Raw genomic sequence first — 15,696 nt, 5'->3', positions numbered from 1 at the left:
TGATGCGATTTGTTTTAAATTCAGCTGAGGGGGTCAAGCTGGAAAATACATTTAATGCTTGATGCACTTCCTCGGTCACATGTAAATAGACAGATGCTTTCTGAAGCGCATTATCTGTCTGTCTTTTGCAATCATTACAATAGAACAATAGAACAGCACATATTTCCATTACTAGCACCTCCAGCTAAAACTGCATCTCTGCTTGGCAATGTTTGCAATAGGGACAGATGCCCTTGTTGAAAGACGCCAAAAACGAAAGGAAACTCCAAGTAGTGTGTGAAAAAAAAGCCAAGGGCAAGGAGTGGAAACGGAGATATGTCTTAGAAAATATTGATTTTGTTTTTACCAACGCGTTTCGGAGATCATTTTGCTCTGGAGAAAATTGAAATTATACTCTTACTTGAATTGCCCTGAAGAAGGACTTCATAAGTCCGAAACGCGTTGGCAAAAGTAAATATTTTCTAAGACACATCTTCATTTCCACCCCTTGCCTTTGGTTTTTTTTCACATGCCCTTCTTGAAAGCCGTAATTCTATCCAGTAGAATTTTAGGATACTTTTAGGATGCTTTTAGGATGTTTTTTAACAGTGTATACTTTGTTTTTAATTAGTATTTTATGTATTTTATGCTTGCTGTTGTTCCCTGCCTCGATCCAATCAGAGAGGCGGGTAAGAAATAAATTGTTATTATTATTATTATTATTATTATTATTATTATTATTATTATTAATAATAATAATAATAATAATAATTTTATATAATAATAATAATAATAATAATTTTTAAAAAAATTGAAATAAGGACACAAGAGGATAAGAAAAGCCATGCAGGTTCAGATCAAAGTCCTGTCTAGTCTGGCATTCTGATCCCGCAATGAGCAACCAGACACCTACAGGAGGCCCACAAGGATCTAGCGGGAGCTAGTGGTATTGGAAGGGAAATAACTGCATCATCCACTCATTCCTACGTTGCCCTGTGTATTTGAAACATTACCACAATAGCGCAGAACTCGAAACACCACCCTTTAGACATAACATAAAGATCAGCTTTTTGTGTGGTAATATCATCAAGCTGATATCATCAGCTATATTTACTACAGAAATATAGTAAATTAGTTGCCCAGGTTTTTAGTCATTTTTTTTTTTAAGAAGAGTAACGACAGCCAAATTTTAGAAACCCTTCGGCTGATTCTCAAGCAACCCTGGACAGTTACTTTAAGGAGTTGAAGCCATCAAAGAGAGAGAAATCCCTATGCAAGCTAGGCAGATGGATGAATGGGCCTAGGTATCTTCATAAGCTCATTCTGCCTTGAAATGTTGTTGTAGTGACATTTCTGGATCTTTTTTATTTGAACCAGGGCAACCAGTGTCTTGGAACCACAGTAGAATGGATAAGGATGAGCAAACTGGATGAATTCATGCAAAGAATGAAACCATCCAAAAAGTAGTAAGGCTAGCTGGGGACCACAATTTCCTAGAAAAGGAAACAAGCTTGTCATTGATATACTTTGTCAATCCATCATTGGCCAAGTTCAAAGCCTGGAGGTACTCCTGAGGGCCTGTCTTGATGTCATCTTTGCCCCAGGGTGGCTCTGAATCCATGCGTGTTGGTTATATGATGCAGCCACAGACTCGAAGCCACCCCAGAGCAAAGATGCATGGACTTACCTTCAAAAATCAGACTTACCTCGATTTTTCCAGCCAGAGTAAGGTCAGCCAAACCCTTCTGCCAGTCTGTCCTCACTCAGAGCCACTCCAGGGGTGTTCCTGGGAAGATGGCAACCCATGATTGGTTGCTGGAAGCTGGGGGGAGGGGGCATGCCAGAAAGCCCATGCTGCCTCCCCTTACGAGGACAACTTAAGAATGTGTGAGATGAACATAAGAATTGCCTGCCATTTATGTTATATGCCCCATTTTAAATCATGATAGCTCTTTTCATCCAGTATATCAAAGAATCTGATATTTTATCTGGTTGAGCTTTTATATTGTGTTTTATATTATGGTTTTATACTGTTGTTTTATACTTTGAATGTTTTTAATTTTTGTGAACCGCCCAGAGAGCTCCGGCTATTGGGCGGTATAGAAATGTAATAAATAAATAAATAAATAAATAACTTGCCACCACCGTGCACCAGTGATAGTGTGGGGTTTGGTGGCAGAGTGGCACCAACTCGGCACTGTGAAGACAGCCCTCTGAACTCTAGCTTGCCCTTACAAATGCAGGATCCAGGAATGGCGTGGAGTATCCTTTTCCATCTTCTGCATCAGCTGAGGCACTTTGTGGACAATGAAGATCATCGGTCATCCCTGCCTTTGCAAACTCACAAATTCTGCCTGTGGCAATGCTGAAAACTGATTGGAAGTTGCTATTTGGAAAATGTTTCTCCTTATGAGGATAGGGCAATAAGAACATATCCAACTATCTCTGTTTACTCAGAACAGAGGCCCAAGTTTCTGTTAAAATGCTGCCTCTGTTTCATTCCCATTTGCCCACTCCAAGTTCAGCCCACTCCAAGTTCTCTTGTTAAATCTCAGAACAGGACGTGTAAATCTTGACTCTAGTGCATCCAAATGAATGCACCCAGCCATAAAATGGCACTATACCCTTTCCCTTTCATGCCACCCCTGCCATACCTGCCTATGTACACAATAAAAGTTCTGGATGTTTGAGTTGCAGCTAGTCTTTAAGAAGTACAACCTGATACATGGTGGAATTAAATATCCTATTAAACATTTTGAGGTGGTGGTGGTGTGTGTGTGTGTGTCTTAAAGTAAACTGCTATGGTCAGTTTAACATACATCAGGCGGAAAGGGCCTTCAGGCGGTGTGTAATGGGCACAGAGGAAGTGATCTTTGATGTGAAAAGAGCCATGTTATAAGTACACAAGAGAACTGCTGTTTGCATTTGTGAATTGTTGGAGGGTATGACTTATGAGACCAGTTCTGTTTTAAATGCATTGCTGCTTATTTGCTTCTGAGCCCAATCAGCAGCACTGGTTATAACATCTATAGGTGACCTTGCATATTGTCCTATATATCCCCTATTACTTTTCTTAGGAAGAGGTCCTGCTTCAAGTGTCACCAGTTAGGTGCTTTTGGTTAGGGCGCTGGGGGCAAGCTTCTAACCTGGGGAAACATTCATTATGATAGACCCTCCTGAAGACATTTTAGAAAATCCTACAAGGCATTCCTTTTCTGAAAAGTTTTTTTTTTAATGATTTAATGTAGGGGTGAATTGGATTGTAATGCAATATCATTGTCTGCACTTCACAGTACATGATATAGTTGTTACATAATTTGATTAGAGTTTTCCCCTTTTTAAATGATTTTAGGGTGTAACCCTATGCATGTGTAGTCAGGGGGTGGGGGAACATCCTTTAACTCCCAGCATCCCCCAGCCAGCCATGCTGGTTGGGGAATACTGGGAATTGTAGGACTTTTTTTTCTGTCTGAACATGCATAAAATTTCACCCTAAAATATCATTAATTTTGTAAAATGCTTTAATTCATAAAAAAGCAGGATAAAATATTTAAATAAATAAAATGTTTTATTTTAGATGAGGATGATATTGAAATCAAAGTGAAAGTATTTATTTAATACTCATGAAACTTGAACCTTTTTAGGTTTATTCAGAAGTTCCATTGAGATCAATGCTTTTTGCTCCCAAGTGTGCATGGAATTGTAGCTTTAGAATACCTGACACACACATCTGGCTGGTCATATCTTTATCTATTGGTTTGCTCTGGACAGACAAAAAATTATCAGGATGGGGGAAAGGGCTTTGGATATTCATGGAAGTTTAGTATGAATAGACTGCCAGGATGGGGGACCTTATAGAAATGTTCTATCCTCGGAGGCTGATGGATTCAATTGGTATTCTGATCATTCTATGATATGTTTCTTCTTAGGGCTGTGCATGGACACACACCCTGAACTGTTTTGTGGCCCGATCCAGAACTTTCTGATCAGGCCCAAACCACTTTGGGTTGATCCGACCCTCTCCCGTTCCACGGAGCAAGATCTGGAGGGGCAGATTGAGATTTTGCCCCCCCTTCCCTATTACTTGCCTCCGCGGTGAATGGGGGCCGAATAACCCCCCCGTTACCTGGCTCCGCCGCCATCACTGCACAGACTGCGGTGGTGGAGCCAGGTTAGCCCCCCTCCCCCCCACTTACCTGCATCTGTTGCAGTCCGGCACAGGCTTCAACTGAGGCCAAGGCCTCAAAACGGAAGCAGCCCCCCTGCCCCCTTACCTGGATCCACCGCCGTCACCGCATTGACCTGTGTCGGTCGCGGTCCAGCGCAGGCTTCAACTGATGCATGGCGCCAGGTGAGCCCCCCCTCCCCCCACTTACCTGCATTCGGAACTCCGGATGGAGGCAAACCGCTTCGCCTCAATCCGCAGCTCCCCCGATCCGATTCGTGATCCGAATCAGAGCAGAGCACAGCCCTATTTCTTCTGATAGCGTTGCCTATTCAGCTGAATCTCTGGTTGATGACCAGGATGACTGACATTACCATGCCTAGACCCTTCTCCTCCTGGGTAGAGCTGAAGAAGTCTCTAATTTATAGAAGTCCTGGGGACTCTGAAAGTGTTGTGGTAATGGCTAGAACAATGGTGGTGGAAAACCCATGATAAATCCAACCATACGCAAGTTGGAACCCATTTTAGAGATTACTCTGCACTCTTTGCACTCATTGCATATATGAGATGATGTCCAGAGGACCTGTTCAGTGTAGCCTCTGATGACCTATTACATACTGGCACAGGTGAGGATCTAGGAGAGCCCTTGGTAGCCTGCTTTGAACATTTTGCTGTGCACTTTACACTTACATCTGTTCTGTCTTAGACTCCACAGTTAGAGAACAGGCCCTGAATGTGCCTGTAGTTCCCTCATGTCCCATTGTGGATACTTAATGATGTGTACTGGATTTCCGGACAGGTGAGATCAACCACTTGTGCTCTTGACCCTTGCCCTTTCTGGATGATTAAAGCTGCCAAAGAGGAAGCTGGCACCTTCTATGGTGACAAGTTCTAAATGCTTCTTTTAGGGAGGCATAGTTCCCATGACTCTGAATGAAACTGTTGAGAGACCCATCTTTAAAACAAACAAACAAACAAAAACGCATTGGATCATGCTGATCTAACTAGCTATTCCCAGTCTCCAATTTGCCATTCCTGGGCAAGGTAATAGATCTTATAATGGCATCTCGGCCCCAGGCATTCCTGGAGGATTTTGATTATCTGGATCCTTAGCTATCTGGCTTCCAGCCTAGACTTGGAATTGAAACAGAGTGCATGGCCTACACTGATAGATTGACAGGGGTAGTGCATCCTTGTCAAGTCTAGACCTCTCAGTGGCTTTCAGCAGCATCAACCATGGTATCATTCTGGACCACCTCTTGGAATGGGACTAAGATATGCTGTAATTTGGTGGGTCTCTGTGAGACTGTTTTATCACATGGTGTTTGCTGTGGGGAGCACCACAGGGTTCCATCTTGTCTCCCACGCAGTCCAACACCTATATAAAACTTCTGTGTAACATCCAAATATTTTGAAATGTTGTCAGTATGCTGATGACAATGAGTCCTATCCCTCATTTTCTTCCGGTCTCAGGGAGGCAGAAGAGGACCTGAACTTGGTCTTAGGCTGGAGAGGGACTGGGTAAAAAAATTGAAGCTTAAACCAGACAAGATGGAAGGCGTGTTGGTTGAAGTTCCATTGATCTGGGTACTGTGGTTCAGTCTGTTTTGAATGGAGTAACGCAAAGAATCAGATTCACACATCAAGAATGATGCTCCAGCTTTTCAGCAACTTTGGTGTGCCAGCTATGTCCCTTTTGGGGGAAATTGGACCTCATCATGGCTATTCATGTGCACACCACATCCAGATTGGATTACATAGTGCTGTTGTGTAACATGTTGCACATATTGCTGTTTTTAATTGGTGAAGGCTGCAGCAGTCAGATTATTGTGTGGTGTAAAACATTCTTTATTGTAGTGTTGTTTCAGCTAGTTGCCAATTTGCTTCCAGGCTCAATTCAAACTCATGGTCTTAAAATTTCCAAGCTCTAATTGGTCTATAAAGATGCCTTTTTCTTCCTGTACCTGTTCAAGCACTTTTTTGAAGCCCAAGTCCTCCAGCTGTGTGAAGTGCAATAGGTGCAAACACAAGACAGAGCCTTCTTGATGCACTGCCTAGGTTGTAGAATGTCCTCTCCAAAGTGGAGATCCACATGTTGACCTTGGGCCTTGCTAGACCTACCAGATAATCCATGTGGGAGGAAGGGCCAAGCCACACTAGAAGTAGTGCGGCCTGTAGGCCCCGTCCACACGCAAGACGTGACGGGGCCAACGGAAGCCCTGTTGCGTCCTCCATTTTTTTCGCCCTTAAAGGGCCATGTGCACAGGAGCGCACCTCCGGAACTGTAAGGTGTTTTTTTTTTAAGGGTTCCCCACTCCCCCTGCCCATCCCCCGTCACCATGCCCATCCCCCGTCCACCACACCTGTCCCCGTCCCCGCTCACCATGCCCATCCGCCACCCGTCCGCTTACTCGCCATCGAGTAAGCGAGCAGCCGGGAAAAGCCACGGACCCTGCTAGACCTTCCGCAGCCCCGGCCTCAGCCCGGGGCTGCGGAAAAGCCAGGCCATAAGTGGATCCGCTTATCCCGGGTCAAGGGAGGACTTAGCCCGGCCTGACCCTGGGATCCCCTGTGCATCATCTGGATGCACAGGAGGGAGACCGGGCCTCACACCGGGCTAACTCCTCATCTAGCAACGGCCCTTGTCGCCAAAACTGTGCTGTTGTAAACTCTCAATAGGGATGGGTGAGAATTTAATTTCAGTCTGTTCTTGATAAATATATTTATATCAAAATTCACAAAGTTCTCCATATTTAGGACAAAAGGAACTTGTGATTTAAAAAAAAAACACCTGAAGGTGGAAGAAAACAAAATAGACAGATTTGTCCCTCCCTGTCCAGGGCTTTGAGTGGGTTTGGTCTCAAAAGTCTGGCTTTGAAACCCTGTGTATTCAACCTTTTTAGTGCAGAATTAAGCTTGTCACCTCTATTTTCCTGACAGACTGCTCATCTTTAACAGCTATATGGCAGACAGGTACTGTATATCATGGTCCTCATTATGCTGGAAATAGCTGTACCTATTGAATTTTGCTGGTGCAGGTGGGGTGTTAGAATTTCTTTTCAGTTCTTTTTTTATGAGAATTTACCTCAAGTTCCAAATATTGGGGATAGAAAGAACATGAGATTTTAACTAACTGAATGTGGGCAAAAGTGAAAATGACAGATTCACCAATCTCTACATTTTAGCTGCTGGGACTGGTCCTTTTGACTAGAGATTTTGCTATTAGACAGTATTGAAAAAATAATGTTTCTATCTGGTTGTTGTTTTTATTGTCATTTTAATAAATTAAATATGTAATGAGATAGAACCACGTAAAATTATACAAAATGAATTGACGTTAAACAGGTCATTCCTTCTGAGTGCTTCAGAGTCGGAAGCAAAAGTTGCAAAAGTGAGTTTTAAATTAAAGATCAAGAGCTGACATTTGGAACCCTCATTCTGTATGCCCTTTTGTATCTATATGATCTATATATAATGTAATCTATTTAAAGAAATTTCATATGCTATCCATCTCACTTTAAAAGGTTAAACCAAATGTGACCTTAGAGGCAACCACAGTACAACCACAGCAGCTATAGAGATTAATAAGGGCACAAGAATCCAGAAGCTGGAAATATCTTAACTGAAAATAATTGTTGGGAGTCATCTGGACATGAACTCTTAAATCAAATAAGGTGTTTCTTTGGTAAATGGGTATTAATAGTGTTTTGCTCACCCCCACATCTCCACAAGATGAATTGTTCCAGGGACACGATATTTACCTGGTTTTAGTTTCCTTTGGAAGGAGGTCACTGGAGGCTTATTGACATTTTGTAGTATTTGTGTTTATTTACAAATGTACAGGTTGAGCATAGATGTGGAGGCACAGCTTAAATCTTCCAGCAGACGGCCAGAGTCCCCTGCTCCCACATCAGATCTCCAGGGGATAGCTAGCAACCCAAAACACTCTCCATTTAATTATTGGACTCTGTGAACTCTTTGGGCCTGTTGCCTTTTCCAGTCTCTCTCTCTAAACTACGATCAATTGTTCTTTTCACACAGAGACATCTTGATCACCTCATTTGTAGCTGGGAGTGGGGAGAAGGCATCCCCTTTTTCCAAGAAGGTTCTCAAAGGTGTCTCAAACTATCTCCTAAAAGTTATGGGCCATCAACCTAACAAAGGACATACAAAGTAACAAAGAACATACTTGGCAGCTTTCCAGGGCCCTGTCATCATGGCACCGAGTTGGTACCACCTTCCCCCCCAAACCCTGCATTTTTTCTTACCTGGGGTGGCGTTGGGTAATCCCAACGCCAAGGAAGGAGCACAGGGTTTCTGGTGGTCATGCGGGTACTGGAGCCTCCATCCGTCCCTCCTCCTGGTGGAAAATGACTGATCACCAGTCACCTTCCCCCTGGATCGGCCCCAGAGCAAGGTCAGACGGCAGAAGAGCCATACTGACCTCACTCCCACTGAAAAAGTCAGAGCAAGTGGGAAACCCGCAATGGCTGTGAATCTGTGGCTATGTCATATAACTGGCGCAGATTCACAGCCACCGTGGGGCTTTCCCCATATATACACAGACCCCAGGGCTGTTATGGCAGCCTCTAGCAGGAGTCCTGGATCCATTAACCCTGTTCTTTCCAAAACCCCACTCTCTCTTGCTACTCTCTAACCACAAATCTCTGTGAAGAAAGTGAAAAGTGGGAAGAATCATATAAAAAAGTACAGAACAAAAAGCAATTAAGGGGGATTCCACACGTCGTACTGAGGCCGCTTCCATGCGGCCCCATTGTGACCCCAAAGCGATCGTGTAACTTGCCTGGCGAAGAGATGAGGAAGAGGTGTCCTTGCCGCCGCCACCACCGCCACCCACCTCCCTCCTCGCCGGCTGGCTCGGAGAGCTCGGCGGAACCCCGCCTTCTTCCGCCAAGCTCTCCGTCCTGGCCGGCGAGGGGGTAGGTGGGTGGCGGCAGCGGCAGCAAGGACGCCTCTTCCTCGTCTCTTCGCCAGGCAAGTTACACGATCGCTTTGGGGTCGCACTGGGGCCGCATGGAAGCGGCCTCAGTACGACGTGTGGAATCCCCCCAGGTCATATATGCTGGGGACAGAAATACAAGTTATGCGAGAACATTCTCTATTTATGCCATGTTAAATTAGGACATAGTAGAGAAGAGAAAACTGAGCTACAGTCTAGCTAACAACATTTTTACACCTGTATTAGAGAACAATTTCAGCAAAAACCGGTTTCAGGCTTGTGTGTGAAAATGCCCTCACATTGGAATACTCCTGCTAAAATCCCTTTTGAAGGTAAATGGCATTTTCTTCCCTCAATCCCCTGCTCTTGGGCAATCTTCTCAAATCTCCATTTATTCCACAAGTCCTAAATTCTCCAAGCAATGGCTTCCTTGCTTTCCTCTTGTGCAGCATTTCATCATGCAAGGCAATACTCTGAGCAGCTCCCACTGGAGTCTTTCAACTACATAGATTTATTTCATGTCTTACATGAAATAGGCACAGGAACAGGGTTGACCTGCCAGCATTCAGCTGGTTTGTAGCTGAATAAGCAAAGGAGCTTTTTGGTTTCTGCCTGTTAGGCCAATTACATTGATTTTCACTGACTGCAGCCATCACTGATTTTCACAAACAAAAAGGGGAGGAAATCAATGCATTTGATTTGTTCAGGTAGCTGCTGTCTGCAGAGATTCAATCCCCTTTTCTACTTCAAATCCTTCCATTTTCTTTGCCAGCATCTTTCTTCCCTGACTTCAGACTTGCGTGACTGGTTAGTTGTGCATAAGGCCAATCCCATTATTAGCTGTCTTCAGCTATTCAACATTTTCCTAAAGACATCTTACCTTGGGGAGAAAGAAATGGGTAATTAACCAGAACATGTGAAGGTGACTTCTTGAAAACCAGCCCTCCTCACAAAGAGCAGAATAAAGTTTTATTCATGCCTCTTTGAGGCGTACTTTCAAGTTCAAATAGAGGTGAGGAGCCAGTAGGAAGACCTTATGTGGCACTGTTAGCAATGCAAAAAGGTCTAGGGTAAAATGGGGACTTTATCCAGCAGACAAATCCTGAATTTCTATCAGAAATACTAACTATATGCAAAAGTGATATGAAGATATTTGCAAACAGAGTTTCAACATGCATTTCACACAATGCCTTGCATACTAATGGAAATCCACCCTGTGTACATATATTGAACAATCTTTGTTCTCTTAAAAGGCTATGATGGTTTTAGATTGTATTCTTGTGCCTGGTACATGAGAGGCGTGGGTGGCACTTAATGACTACAACTGGAGCATCTTAAAGTGAAATACATGCCATGTTCCAGTTTCCTCAGCTTCTCTTGCCACTGCTGCTGGGCTATGCACAGAGGTGGCTAAAAGCCACACCTGCACACATGGTGACTATACAGCTCACACATCCAGGGAGTAAGAAATTCTCCAGAAAAAACCTCACAAAAGCTGAGAAGGGGTTGCTGTGCTGAGTCTAGAAAAGCTTCTATGATTACCCTATCCATTTTAGTTGCTCTTTTCTGCCCTTTTTCCAACTCTAGAATATCACTTTTTTAGGTGTGATTACCAGAACTGTGCACAGTATTCTAAGTGTAGTCGCACCACAGATTTGTAAAGGGGTAATATATATTGGCAGTTGCATTCTCAATTTCTTTCCTAATTATGCCTAACGTGGAATTTGCCTTTCTTTTTTCACAGCAGCCATTTAATTGAGTTTAAAATGTGAAAGTGCACATGCTCAGAGTACTTCTCTTTTTGTTTTATCAGGGTTAGCAAACAGTTGCTGTTTGTTCAAACGTCTCAGGAATTTAGAAGCAGATGTAAAGCATGGAATGGTGGTTGAGTATGTTTGGGAGGGACAGGAGAAAAGGAATGTTGATTGTGTTCTTTCCAAGTGAAGTAATACATGCGGCTGCCTAAAGGGGCCCCCGTAACACCTGTAAGTCCAGGGTCTAAAATTGCCTGGCTATACCACTGTGTTTATTAAGATTTCAAGATTTTTTTGGCCTGGTTCAGACAACATGCTAAACCATGCTGCTTGCAGCATGGTTTAGTATGTTGTCTGAACCAGGCCATTGTTAGCCTCTTTGAGCACCATTTTTTTTATTTATTTATTTTTTTGGCAGAAAGGAAGGATAGAAATTATTTCTTTTATTATTTATTTATTACATTTGTATACTGCCCATTAGCCAAAGCTGTCTGGGCAGTTTACAAGACAAAGCTTAACACCATCCAGTACAATAACATTGCAAAACATAATGTAAAACCGTAAGTTTAAAAGAGAATAAAAACAATGCAAGTAACCAAGATAAAAGTCAACAGCAGTGCAAAAATCTAAATATGCACTAACAGAATTTTTAAACCTGAACAGCTAAAAAGCCTTGGAACTTTAAAAATAAATAAAATAGAAATCACTTCTTTACTTGCCACCGAAAAGATCACAAAAACAATTTATTTATTTTAAATAAATAAAAACACTCTTCATTCATTCATTTATTACATTTTTGCATTTCTTTACCATTCAATAACCAAAGCTCTCTGGGTGGCTTACAAAGACAAAAAAAACCATTAAGAAAATACATTATACAAAGTGTAAAACCATTTATAGACAAACATTTAACCAGACAGCATGCACACAGACAATATAGAACTAAAACAATTTCAAACGATCAACAATAAGACAAATCTAGGTGCTGATTAACCTCATCATCTTCAAAGACAGATCCACATAAAGCATGTTTCAGTAATCCAGTCCAAAAGTTACCAAGGCATGTATCAAAGAAGAAGAAGAAGAAGAAGAAGAAGAAGAAGAAGAAGAAGAAGAAGAAGAAGAAGAAGAAGAAGAAGAAGAAGTCGTCATCTAGCATAAATTCTCCTGCCCACCATTCAACTGCCATTTTGTTCCCTGTTTTCAGTTTATATACACCATTCCCAAACCAGCCTTAGGGAACCCTTCTGTGGAGCAGGCTCAAGGCCACTGCCATCATGTATTTTCACACTTCTCAAGCTGAGGTTAAATATCCCAAAATAGCCAGTCATTCTAAAGCCAATGCAAGACCATTGACTTGCATGCAGAAGTAAGGGGATCAGCTGCTTCTGCATTAGTTAGCAATGAGCAGCCATATAATGGCTTCTGCATGCACCTTCACTGTATTATTGGCTTCTGACTCACTGCTTCAGGTCATCCCAAGTAACAGAAGCACTAAATAAAAAACATAAATCCTAATCCTAACAATTAATTTGGTCAAGGGCAGTGAAATTGGTTTACGGCCTGCCATTCCTCAAGCACATCGAAAATGCAAATGAAGGAAGGGACTCTGGGCTTTTATCACCTCTTTTGTTTATCAAAGGCCACCTGCTTCTTTTCTCTGTGAAGTTGAGGAGAAAGGGGGCAGATGGCAGATGGAAGCCATTGGTCAGACAAAGGAAGCCAAAGCTCCCCCCCCTCCTGCTGCCGCCAATTGTCCTGGGAAAGGGTCTGGCTTGGCCTGTCCTGGAGTTACACAGGGGAGCTGTAAGACATGAGGTTATGAAGCAAAAGTCATTCCCCACAGTGCTAGTGAGACACATTCCAATTAAATTACAGGGAAGGCCCATAAAGTCTGTAGCACTGTCTAGTTTTGCAGCCACATGCAAGAACCCTATGAACCAGAGGTCTCTCTAATAACAATAGCCCCATTTTTCATTCTCTCTCCCTCACACACACACACACACTCTGTGTGTGTGTCTTCTCTGTGTGTGTGTCTCTCATACACAGAGAGACTGCTCTTCTTATGCATAGAAAAAGAGGTTCATGGTATGAAGGGGAAACCCAACAAATACATTGGCCTAGCCTAGGCCAGGATCTGAGCATTTATGAACACACAAGATGTCATTATTTACGACTTTTATGTCCCCCTCATCCTCCTTAGAGCTCAGGACAAGGAAAATGAGGTTTAAGTAATAAGGCTTATTGTTTCTTAGCATATTTGGTTGTTCCAAAAACTGTATATAGTATTACTGTAGTAAGCACTTTAACAGCACTGTAAAGGTAGTCTCTGGACTATTTTCAAAGGTGGCCCCACTTATAATGCATTGCAGTCATCCAGATTATTCACATAAGAGGGAAGCTCAGAAGATGGCAACAAGGGAGAGGGCCTTTTCAGTGGTGGCCCCCCAATTATGGAATGATCTCCCCAATGAGGCTCGCCTGGCACCAACTTTATCTTTTTGGTGCCAGGTCAAGACCTTTCTCTTCTCCCAGGCATTTAACAACACATGCTAAGTTTGTTTGTTTTTTAATGGACCCCAGAACTGTTGTTGTTTAAAATGGATACTGTTTTATACTGTTGTTTCTGTATATTTTTGATGGTTTTAAATTTTGTATACTTTTTTAATGTTCACTGTTCTTAACTTTTGTAAACTGCCCAGAGAGCTTCGGCTATGGGGCGGTATATAAATTTAATAAATAAATAAATAAAACTAAATAAGATTAAACCAGACACATGGATGATATCAGACTTTGCTCTTTCTCTCTCCATTATCCTGTTCAAAGTGGGGTCTGCAAGTGGAAAACAAAGGGAGAGTTCAGGCAAGAAGTAGGACCATGGACAGCTCCAAGTGGAGTTGGGAACTGTTCAGGATAGATTAGGTTGTCTGGGCTGGGAGTTGGAGGCACTGCGCTGCAGTGGTTCTGCCCCTGCTTGGAGGGCCGATTCCAGAAGGTGGTGTTGGGGGATTATTGCTCTGCACCATGGGAACTAGGCCATGTAGTTCCACAGGGCTCTATTTTATCCCTTATGTGTTCATCATTTATATGAAACTGCTAGGAGAGGTTATCTGGAGATGTGGGCTGAGGTGTCCTCAACATGCGGATGGCACCAAGCTCTACCTCTCTTTTTCATCAAACCCAGGTGAGGCAGTGGCTGTTCTGAATCAGTGCCTGGGCACAGTAATGGACTGGATGACAGCCAACAAACTGAGTCTCAGTCCAGACAAGACGGAGGTACTATTAGTGAGTTGTTTGTCTGCCCAGATAGATGATGTTCAACCTGTCCTGGAGGAGGTTGCACACACACACCCCAAAGGATTGGGTTTGTGGTTTGGGGCTGCTTTTGGATCCAGAACTGTTACTTGAGGTACAGGTGGATTCAGTAGCATGGAGCACTTTTTTATCAGCTTAAACTGATATACCAACTGTGCCCTTACCTGGACAGAGATAGCCTAGCTACAGTCATCCATGCTCTGATAACCTCTCAGCCGAATTCTGCAATGCATTATATGTGGGAATGCCTTTCAAAATCGTCCAAAACTTCAGCTGGTCCAAAACTGGGCAGCAAGATTGTTAACTGGGACTGGCCATTGAGTCCACATTGCACCATTACTTTTCCAGCTGCACCAGCTGCCAGTCCATGTCTGGGCCTGATTCAAAGTGCTGCTAGTAACATTCAAGGCCCTAAACACCTTGGGGGCAATTTATCTGAAGGATTGCCTCCTCCCATGTGTACCTGCCCAGACCCTAAGATCATCCTCAGGTGCCCTTCTCTATGAGCCCCTGCCAAAGGAAGTGAGGCAGGTGGCTACCAAGAGGAGAGCCTTTTCTGCTGTGGCACCTGGCTGTAGAGTGAGCTCCAGGCTCGCCTGCCACCTGTGTTATACTCTTTCTGGCACCCCATGAAGACCTTTTTATTTTCCCAATATTTTAGCAATTTACTATCCTAGTCTTTTAACTCTGTTATTTTAAATGTGCATTTTAAATCTCTGCATTGCTGCTCTGTTTTCATCTGGTTGTACTTTTGTTGTGGTTTGATATTGTGGTTTTAAGCTTTCATATTATATTTTATGCTGTTCTTATGGTTTTAACTTTTTGTGAACTGCCCAGAGAGCTTCAGCTATTGTGTGGTGTAGAAATGAAATACAGTAAATAGATAAATAAATGCAGACACCCAAAAGCAGCAAGTTAGGATGCTGCTCCAGCAAAGGTCAGGAACCAACTAAAGTGTTTTGCAGGGTGTAGGCAGGTCCAGGTTTCTAGTTTTACCCTATCAGTACTTAAAGAGGCAATGCTCAATTCTTCAGGCAGAGCAGGGGGGGATCTACACTACTGCTTTTAAAGCGCTTTAAAGCACTTTGAAAATGTTTTGAAAACTGTATATGCAGTGTGTCCTGGGCCCAAACAGTTGTCAAAACTGTTATAAAGCGCTTTAAAGTGCTTTAAGGCAGTAGTGTAGATCCCCCCCTGGTGGACTTCAGTAGTGGAGCTGGGGTGAGGTGGGGTGCTCCTGCTCAGCTGAGCATTTGGATGTGGCGTCTTCAGAGTCAGAGGTGGAAAGCAGAGAGATTTCCTCAGGCCATAGAGATGGTTGCAGTCTTGGTCCATGGCATTCTCAGCTGAGTGGGGTCTTCTGGGGGCTCATTCTGCAAGTAATTCCCACATCCATTCTTCTCCCTCTTCAGTGTCCTTCTCTTGGTTGCCTGACCTATGTATAAAATGGGATTGATGGTGGACTGTCTCACTACCACAAGACATAGTGATGGCCACCAATTTGGTTAGATAAATTCCTGGAG

The 15,696-nt window shown here is 43.1% G+C and overlaps 1 protein-coding gene across 1 annotated transcript in view; it reads left to right on the top strand.

Annotated features, from left to right (window-relative positions):
- The window catches only part of GLRA1 (glycine receptor alpha 1), an 85,084-nt gene that overhangs the window by 50,584 nt on the left and 18,804 nt on the right, over positions 1-15,696 (top strand). The window lies entirely within an intron of this gene.

This window comes from Elgaria multicarinata, chromosome 3 (assembly GCF_023053635.1).
Source record: "Elgaria multicarinata webbii isolate HBS135686 ecotype San Diego chromosome 3, rElgMul1.1.pri, whole genome shotgun sequence".
In the NCBI taxonomy this organism is placed as follows: domain Eukaryota; kingdom Metazoa; phylum Chordata; class Lepidosauria; order Squamata; family Anguidae; genus Elgaria; species Elgaria multicarinata.
The sequence above is the reverse complement of the archived record's forward strand: the minus strand, read 5'-3'. Positions and strand labels throughout refer to the sequence as shown.